At 53.6% G+C, this 9632-nt stretch overlaps 1 non-coding gene across 1 annotated transcript; it reads right to left on the minus strand.

Annotated features, from left to right (window-relative positions):
* Positions 1 to 394: 394 nt before the first annotated feature.
* On the minus strand, positions 395 to 9632 carry LOC112981706 (uncharacterized). The gene is made up of 4 exons (XR_010390488.1): positions 9054 to 9632; positions 8017 to 8858; positions 7404 to 7562; positions 395 to 3036 (listed from the first exon to the last, which is right to left on the minus strand). It is a non-coding gene; the product is annotated as an uncharacterized LOC112981706 (transcript).

Raw genomic sequence — 9632 nt, forward strand, 5'->3', positions numbered from 1 at the left:
GACCGCAGAGCAGCACTGAGCTCAGCCTTCACTGCGCTCCCACAACCATCCTCCTCTGCGGCAGCAGCCTTCAAAGACACACAGGCCATCCCCATCCACATTATTTTGCAAGTACTGGCATGCAATATAATGTGCCATTTTATCCCCCAGCCACTCGGCAATACAAAATCCTTTCAATATGTTGTGCTGCCAGCTTTGGGATTTAATACACCAAATAATCACGTATCACTAGCAAATTTTGTGACCTCACTTTTCTCAGCTCTTCCCAGCCATTGAGGTATGATGATCAAGCAGGTCTACTCCCCACTCCATTGTAAAATTGACCATTTATTCCTACCTCTTAACAAGTTATTAATTGGCAAGACTTACTTACACCTGCTTACACCACAACAGCTTAGTTTCTTCAGTGACTGATGATTTGGTTTATCTTGTCAGTGCATAAGTCAAGGACATGGATGGCTTTGGCAGGAGCTGGCAAGCAGCCAGCGGCATAGCTACACAGAAAGCTAAAGGCAGCCCAAAGCAAGTACATAACTCCAAATGCTTTATTATTTGCCCTCAATGATTTGTCTCCCTTTAAAACCAGCAGAGGGAAAGCAGGACACAGCCCAGCCAGTGCTGCCTGGAGTCCCTATGGCTTCCAAAAGGCTCTGAAGGACAGCACATAAGCCTACAGACAAGGGTGGGAAAGTGGTGAGAGTTGATTCCCACCTCTGACTTGCCTGTGTGATGGAGCAGGAGGACTCCAAGTTACCTGTTGCTTTGAGACTCAAAGAGGTGGTGAGTTGCAAAGCACTGCAAATTCAGTTGACCATTGCGCATCTGTCTGAATGCCACACACACTGTGCGCACCCTGAACAGCTTTGGCGATCTCAGCTTGTGCAGACATGCTCCTGCTGCTTTAGAAAATAGCTGAGGTGCCCACCCCACAGTCTGCAGCAGAGACTTTTGTTTCACTTTGTGTTATCTTATCGCCATAGGAAAGGCAATACAGCAGAAGAATTTCCTTTCTTTTATGTTTCCAGCCTTTCCATTGTCTAGCGTCTGGATTTCTAAGCCTGAGCACTCAGCAGTTCGGCTCAGGCCATTAGAAACATGAATGCAGAGGCTTCTTATCAACATGAGCTCTGCAAAGTCTCCTTTTGCTGCTACAGGCAAACCAAGCAGGGTCTGGCCACCCCAGCTCGCCATCCCTCACCCTGTTAACAAGCGGTGCATTTTCCACTGCCCAAGGCAGACATTGGCTCAGCCATTCACCTGGAGGAAAGGCAGCACCAGGCAGGACACGCTGCTGAGATTAAATCATGGCAATGAAATGCCACAGTCTCTGGCTGTACAGTACTTCCTTCTTTCCTTCTTCCAGTTTCTTTAGCATGAGCAGAGCCTGAAGGGCAGGCTGAGTACCTTTGGGAAAGAAGGACAGCTCAGTGTCTGGCACTTCAGAAAAGGCCACGGGAGACACCATCAGACCGGGGCTACAGGGAAGGCTCTTTCCCTGCTGTTACTCCTCATAGGAGCTGCCACTACCTATCTCAGGGGCATCTCTTCGAGAGCTCCCAGCAAAGAGTGAAGCTCCAGCTAAACTGGCAGCAGGCTGTGCCAGGAGCTGGGCAGTCACAGAGGCCAGCAGCAGGTTGCATGCATGCTGGCCAGTAGATATGGCTCACGTGGTGCATGAGGTGCCTGCACAGAAGGGTCATGGCCCTTGGGCTGGCCCTGGCTGTGTTCTCCATCTCTCCTGTGTGCATGAGGCTCTTCCCTTCCTCCATGCTCTGTAACACAGAGGAACAGAACAGCAGCCAGGCAGGCTCTAGAATCCCCATCCTGGATCCTTCTGTACACCTCTGCTGACACAGACAGCTCAGAGCTAATGTCCAGCAAGCCCTGTGCTCCTCCTGCCAGCATCCCAGGGGCTGGGGCAGGAAGGCATGCTGCAGCTTTGAAAGACACAGATGAGGTTCTAGACAAGGCAGGACTTCATGTGTAACAAATGCATTAGTGTGGGCTATGGGGTCCTGGGGGTCCCACACACTGCAGCTGCTCACTAGCTCACACATGGCCCCAAGGCACTCCAACAGGTCCAACGCCAGGAATGCAAACTGGCTGCTTCCTCCTGACCTTTGCTTGGGCACCTATGTTTCTGCAGCTTCCTCTGGTCTGCACCACACTGCTCTGGAGGCACAAAAATCATCTCAGGGCACGAAGTTCAGCTTTGACCAGTAATTTGCCTGCCCATTCAAGGCATCTGCAGCACTGTCGCTATGGTTGTCAGTGGGAGCTGACAGTACCTGCCAGGTAGACCATGCTCTGTGAGCATGCCCCTCCATGTCAATGCCCCCATATATAGCACCTAAAGCACATACTACCTTACATACCTACCTACCATACTACCATACAAACCCAAATATGGGTTTGTTTCTCACTGATCCCTGGCTTTCAGCACTAATGTTTAGCAGCCCAGGGACCTGTGGGAGGCTGCGGTAGGGACTGTCCCCACCTACTGCCTTGCTGGGCAGATCAGCAGCCTTCAATTCTAGAGTCTGCAGAGCATTACTGGGATGCTCTCCTTAGCCTGGGCTTGTAATACCAAATGCTGGGCAAAACACCAGCCCAGCCTAAGGAGACTGCTGGGGTTAAGCACGGCTGTGAGGCTGTATCTCCCCCATGCCCAATCCCAGGGATGTAGCAAACAGCACCAGGGAAGGGAGAGCCATGCACCTTGCTGCAGCAGGACAAGGGCAAAACGAGATGCCAAGAGCCATCACTGCTCCACCCAGGCAGTACTCTGGGCAAGGCACAGCAGCCTGGCATTGCGCCCCAAAGTTTCCCAGGGGACCCCCGAGGAAGCATCTTCTGCTATTTCCTCATACTGCCTGCTGCTTGCTCTGCCAGGGAGTTGGGTGCTCGAGGAGTCTTGGAGAGGCTGCAGGTTGTCTGAAGGTGTCTGGGCACAGCACTGAGCTGTTCTGGAGTGGGAGATGCCGGAACAGCAGGGCTGGGCCGGCTCCACTGCACGGTCACGTCTTCAAAGTCCCACTGCAAAGAGAAAGGATCACCTAGTTATGCACCCAGGTGTGAAGGAGCCCTAAGGAGATCGCTGCTCCCCTTGAGTGCACATGGGCATTATAGGACCTGCTCCACCTCTTTCCAGAAAGGGGAAATTGCCACATTTGAAACTAGAAATCACTCATTTCTCCTCTTCTCTTCCACAATGCATGCAAAGCTCAAAGTAGATCAACTTTCAGTTTCCATTTTTCTCACACCCTCCCATATTCCCTGCCAGTTAAGATGAAGAAAGGGCTCAGGAACACAGAAAGTAGGTGGCTGAATGAAACATGGGATGCTTCAATAGAGAGAATCCCCTTTTCTTGGGACCCATACAGCCAAGTTTCCTGAGCACCTGCCTGCACCACCATGAGCACAGCCAGTTCGGAGAGCTACCAAGCAGAGATGGCCCCCTTCCCCCTCTGCCCCCTTCCCTCCCAGGGACACCGATCACATTTCAGCAGTGGCTCATTGTAGGGCCATTCCCACCTGGCCTGATCTTGGCAGCATCTACACCTCCGCGCTGCAGACAGAGCCACTCTCCCTGTGAGCCCGAGAGAGCCAATGCAGCGAGAGGGCCGGAAGCAGCCATTCCCTGCTTAGGGCTTGGCTACTTCACGGAGGAGCAGTGCTGCAGCCAACCCCGCAGGACAACCCTGCACAGCAGACTCCTGTCCCCCGAGGGGGCTCCCAGAACAAGTGGCTGGCAAGCAGCTAAAAGCCTTGCTGCTTTCAGGGCAGGAATATCTCCATGCTGCTGTAACAGGGGGTGGCTCCAGCCCTTTGCAGGGGTGCAGTCAACAGGCCCAAGGACGCCAGGCAGCACCACATCCCCAACCTGCCACAGGACAGGGACTGAGCAGAGCAGGCAGAGCTCTGCTGTCCAGCCCTGCTCCATAAAAGTGCACCCACTTCATAGGAGAAGCCTCTGTTGCTTGAGAGAGAGAGAGAGAGAGAGAGAGAGAGAGAGAGAGAGAGAGAGAGAGAGAGAGAGAAGCCTGTGAAGCCCCAGATAAAGCTCAGCCTCGTTCACCAACCTGGGCCAACAGAACACAGCTCTGCAGAGACTTTCAGCTTCCTTTTTTTCTCTGCAGGCAGCAAAAGTATCTCTAGAATATGGTAACTTCCCATTAGGGACATGACAATGTTTCTCTCTCTTTGTCTTGACTGTTTTGACTCCAAAGCAACAAAGGGCTGGAAATCATGAGGGGGCATTTCCAGCTCCCTTTCCAGCAATACAAGCCCAATTTTGCTGCACTCAGCAAGTGGAGACCATCCATGCTGATACCACCCAAGAGGCAGGCCCCTTTCCTGTAACTGCAACAAGAACACCACTGTGGCAAAGAGTTCCTCTGACTCAGGAACGGTTTCTTTTCCTCTTGTCCTCACTGTAACCTCTCCTAATGCCTCTCTTGGGCACCTCAGGCACGTAGCACTGAGAGATTAAACTCTGATGTACCCTGGAGATCTGGTCCCTGCCCCACTTCCAGCAGTCCAGCACAGAGCAAATCAGCAGCTCTGCATACCTGTGCTGAGTTTAAGGCTTCCCAACATTTTTGCTGCAGAAGAAAAAAAGATCTCAGGAAAAGAGCTGGACTAGAGCTGCCATGACAAAGAGCAGGGTGACAGAGCGCAATGCTGCTCCTCACTGACACGTGGGGAAGAGGAAACATGCTGGGAACAGAAAGGAGCTGTGAGCAGAGGGGAAAAAAGCGCACTTTAAAAAAAATGCAAATCAGCATACAGAAAGAACAAGAGTCACCGTAGGCAAATAACCACGCTTTCAGAAGGGCTGGGTGTGCGGGCAGAGAAACATGCTCTGTTCTGCCATGGTGTTTCAGCACAATCGGGAAAGAACCACTTAAACTTTGGAAGAAGCATCCTGCAAGGCCCAGGACACAGGTCCTAACTTGGCCAGTGCAAGAGCTGCTTTGCCCACCACAGTTGTCTTCAACTCCCAGTTGTGAGCTATTCCTCCAAGACTGTCTGAGGAGGTTTCTAAGAAACTGGCTAGAAACAACTAGCTCATGTACTGCTCTCCAGTGACACATGTATCGAAAGTCCCTGGAGACCCAGACCTCTGCCAGAAGCTTTGCAGGGATCCATAACCACTGAAAACTACTGCTGTGCGGACTATGTGCCTATGTGGCCAGAGCTGTTCTCAGTCTTGGAAAGGCCGTCCCCTAATGGCAGAAAAGTAGGATTTCAGCCTCCTTCAGAGAAATAATCAAGTATTTTTGGAACAGGCAGTGACAGCGACTATACAGTGATCTCAGCCTGACGCCAGCTCACCCATGTGGGTAGCTTTTGAATGGCATCCCCTGAGGAGAGTGTTTTCCAGCCAGATCCCCAAAGCTATTAGTACTGTTAAGCAGAGGATTTGAGAGTTTGCAGCCTACTGATGCATCCTTCCTTTCTATAAATCCACAGCTCCACAGTAGCAGGACTGCAAACCAGTTGAGGCCACCTTGCTGCAGGACTCCCTGGCACAAAATTTGTCATCTCACAAATCCTTGTGTTGGAACATGAGGAAAAGATCACAGAAGGCCTGGCCTTAAGCCTAACCAACCACGTGGTGGGGTGTGCAGTGTGATAACATTGCAGGGTGATTGGAAAAATCACTTTTTTCTGTAATGCTGGCTCTGCAAAGCTGAGAGAAGTACCTCGCCTGCCATGAATCACAGCCTTAGAAGAGCCTCATCACCCAAAACCAGAGTGGCTCAGGGATTTGCAGTCGGGGAATGCATACTGGTGTCCATGCTCACTCACTCACAGTGCTTCTGTTTTCAGGGATAAAGTGAGCAATATTCCTCTGCCCCCAAAACAGATCCTGCAAAGTACACATTCTAGTAGACAGATGGCCTAGACTGCAGCAATCCAACATACAGTGGCAAGTCCTATATATGGAGGACAGGCCCAGCCTTCTGGACCTCAAGGGCAGAACTGAAGCCATAAATTGCACCAGAGTGGAAAAAGCCCTCAAACAATTCTGCAACAGTAGCAGAAGGCAATGGCTCAAAAAAGATGGAATTCTTGCCCCTCTCCTGATAATAAAACTCCATTAGCTGTTAGGCAGACAAAAAAGAGAAGGACCAATGTAATGGTAATAATAGAAGCCCTGTGAAATTCCCACATTTCACGGTCACTTTTCCCCAGGACTGTTCCAGCTACAGCTCAGCCAGAGTAAAAAGACCTTTGAGAGAGTGTCTGGGACAGTCTGAAGGTCTGTCCTGGCTCCAGCCTGGCTCGGAGCCAGCACGGCCTCTTCAGGAATGGCCAAGGACAGAGACTCACCCCCAGATGGCCAGGCGAGGCTCTGAGCAGGGCTATGACGACAGAGCGCTCGCTATCTGTGCAAAGGTCTGAGAGCTCTGGATACACCTGCGTGCGCACACTGTGGCTATGGGAAGCGTGCAGTCATTACACAGAAAGCTGCGTGAAAGGACTCGGTTAGGTCTGCAGAGCCAAACACTGCAGAGCTGGGGTTTGCCATCAGTAAGGTTACCACTGCAGGAACCTAATGCCTGACACGAACAGAGATGCCCATGCAATATGATCCTACAGTGTTTCACCTCCACCTTTACACAGTAAGCTAGTCTCCATGCTCCTCTTCTCAGCTTTGGTGTGCCAAGCAGCCTGTGTGACTCAGCAACGTGCTGGGCACTGCTCTGGGATCGAGCAACCCGTAAAGGTCTGACAGTTCGGTGGGCCCATACCAAAATGTACAGGAGTGCTGGCTCCCCAGGGTGCAAGGGCCTTTGGCAAGAGGAAGGGGCCTGAGGGAAGCTTAGGCTCGGGGCCTGTTCTGGCTCACTGCAAAGATGCCCAGGGTATGCCCACACATTCCCTGTGGGACCACGTGGCAGGAGGAGGAGAAGGAGCCGTTTCTCCAGGGCAGTACTCATCTGTCTTACTCAAAAGATTCTTCTTTCTTAACTTTAGACCTCCTGCCCCTTTGCTGTGGACCCCTCAACACCAAGGACCCCCAGCAAGGGCCTGGACAGATACTGCCTCCTTCCCTGCACAGCCCAGTGTTCCCAGGGACACCCATCCCATGCCAAGGATTCCAGGAAAAACTTGGTAAGAGTGCAGATTCAAAACTAATTTCAGTGCCCACACTAAGAGGCAGAGGCAAAACCTGGCATTTTCCAACTAGGACTTACCAAGTGCCCGTTGGCTGTGATGCTCTGGGGCTGTGCAGGGACAGCTCTAGCTGTGACCTGTCCCTGGGCTGCCACTCTGCAGGGCGGATACCGTAACATTCACGCTGCAGCAGGACAGACCCCCAAGAGGTGGGGGGGAGGGGGAGGGGGATTAGTGGAGAAACAGCATCTAAAGAGCCAGGAACAGGCACTGACCTCAAGCTCTGAGTTAACGGACACAGCATCCAAGGAGCTGGAGGAGGAGAGCCCAGCGTGTAGGGCCGGGATGGGGGAGCAAGCAGGGTGGTCCAGTGGAGCAGGGTCTGTTGCACTCCTCTGTCCATCTCCAGGCAGCCTCGCTGCATTACAGCCAGTCTGGGTATGTGACATAAAGCAAGAGGAGGATGTCAAAGGGAGGCCTCACTGGGAACAGCACCAAGACGCAGCAGCCCCAACACGCGTGCATAACCTTGGGGGTCCCACTGTAACAGCATCTACAAGTTGCTGGCCTGTCTGCACAGCAAACTGGGGAGCCCTGTTCTGCCCATGCTGTAGGCAACAGCGAGGCAGATACATGCACTACCCCTCACATATATACACATCCATGTGCATACATCCACGCACACACTGCACAACCACACAACCTCAAGGAGCCCATTCTCTGCTAGAGGGGCTAGAGCATCCCTGACCCACTGCAGAACCTGCCAGCGGTGCTGTCAGCCTGCCCCAGGCCGACCTGCACACCAGCCCCTGGAGAGCAGCTCCACGGGTTGCACCAAACCCTGCCAGCCCTCAAAGCCTGCTCAGCCCTCACTGCGCTGCTTCTCACCTGCTGTACCAGCCTGATCATCTCGTCTAGGCAATGGCTGGCTGCCACCGTCCTGGGCCTGGATCTGCATTTTGGAAACACGTTAAGTGGTGCCCAATTTGCAGTCTGTAGAGGAGAGCGAGCCACATCAGCTATGAACAAGAGAGCTGGGTCAGCACCAACCCCTGCAGCAAGGGGTCCCAGCACCCTTCTCCTGGCACAGCACCTGCCTCCATCCAAATGGCAGTACTGCTCCAGCTGGCACCAAGAACTGAGGACCTGGGGTGAGCATGGGACAGTGCTGAACAGATTCTTGGATGCAAGCAGGATCAAACACTCAGTGTTTTAGACACTTCAGAGCCTGCAGCCAGGCCTTCCCCTCCTCATACATGGAGCAAAGCAGGAAGGGACCCCTGCCAGACTCTGCCTCTCGCACTGACCCCAGGTGCTGGGGCAAAGGGACAATTTAGCAAGGAGGAATATCTGAGAGCTGCAAACTGGTCTTGAGGTGCTCTCAGGTTAGCTTAGCAGGCAAATACATGTAGCCAAGGCCCTGGAGCGATGCTGTCGTTCCCAGTGCCAGCAGTGCCCTGCAGCATGCTGGCTCTACATACCACTCTTCCATGGGGCCATGGCCCACAATACTCCCTCCACCTTCCTTGGAAAGGCCAAGCAGCAACACTGCCAAGCAGGGCAGCACTCCACTCTGCCCTTCAGCCACACAGAGAGAGAAAAACCTCTTCTTTCTCTGCTCCTTCATCATCTTCCTCTTCCTCTCCAGCCAGGAACGGCCAGGCATCAGGAATCTCTGACACAAGCTGCCAGTCCCTCTGGTTTCTCACCATACAAGCAACAAATGGGATCTGAGCCCCTGGTTAAGGAGGTGACAGCATTTCTGGAGCCCCTCTCCCCACACCAGTCCCACAGCTCACAGTGACACAGGGAATGCCAGACAGGCACACAGCGACACATGGGCACTGCAGCCAAGAGGAGCTGGTGTCTGTGCCCCCTTGGTGTCTGAGCTGAGAAGTCTGGGGAGAGGAGCTGGGAAAGGATACGGCCATGTCCAGCGTAGCCGAGCCCAGGGCGATCAGGAGCCAGGGCATGGCCCTCAGGACGCGTGCAGGCTGCTGGTCGCGGGTCACGATCGCCGCTGCATATAAGACGCCAGCCATGGCCGAGCAGAGGGTGGCCCACAGCTGTCTCTGCAGACGTGGCTTTACCCTGCACTGGGTCACCCAAGCCTGGTTTGGTGCCAGGCCCACCACACGGCCCAGGCACAGCACGGCAGCTGGCACGGGGATCTTCCCCACGTCTGGGAAGGGGGGTTGCTGTGCTGTCCCCTGCAGCTCCCCATGGACTGCACAGCCACAGGGGACTGTGATGGGGGGCCACTGGCACCCCCCACTGTCCCGCACACAACTAGGGCACCGTGCATGCTCCAGTTACCAAGGAAATCCTCCCGAGGCTTTTGCAATGGGATACAGGCACTACCATCACAGCCTCCAAAGGAGCAGCCCCCAGGAATACCCCTGCCACCAGGACCCTGGGGATCTTTAGCAAACGGGGGCCCAGACAAACCTGCCTCAGCCTGAGCAAAGCCAGCCTGGTCTGACCTCCACCTGAGCACACCTGCG

This window comes from Dromaius novaehollandiae, chromosome 9 (genome assembly GCF_036370855.1).
Source record: "Dromaius novaehollandiae isolate bDroNov1 chromosome 9, bDroNov1.hap1, whole genome shotgun sequence".
NCBI lineage: Eukaryota > Metazoa > Chordata > Aves > Casuariiformes > Dromaiidae > Dromaius > Dromaius novaehollandiae.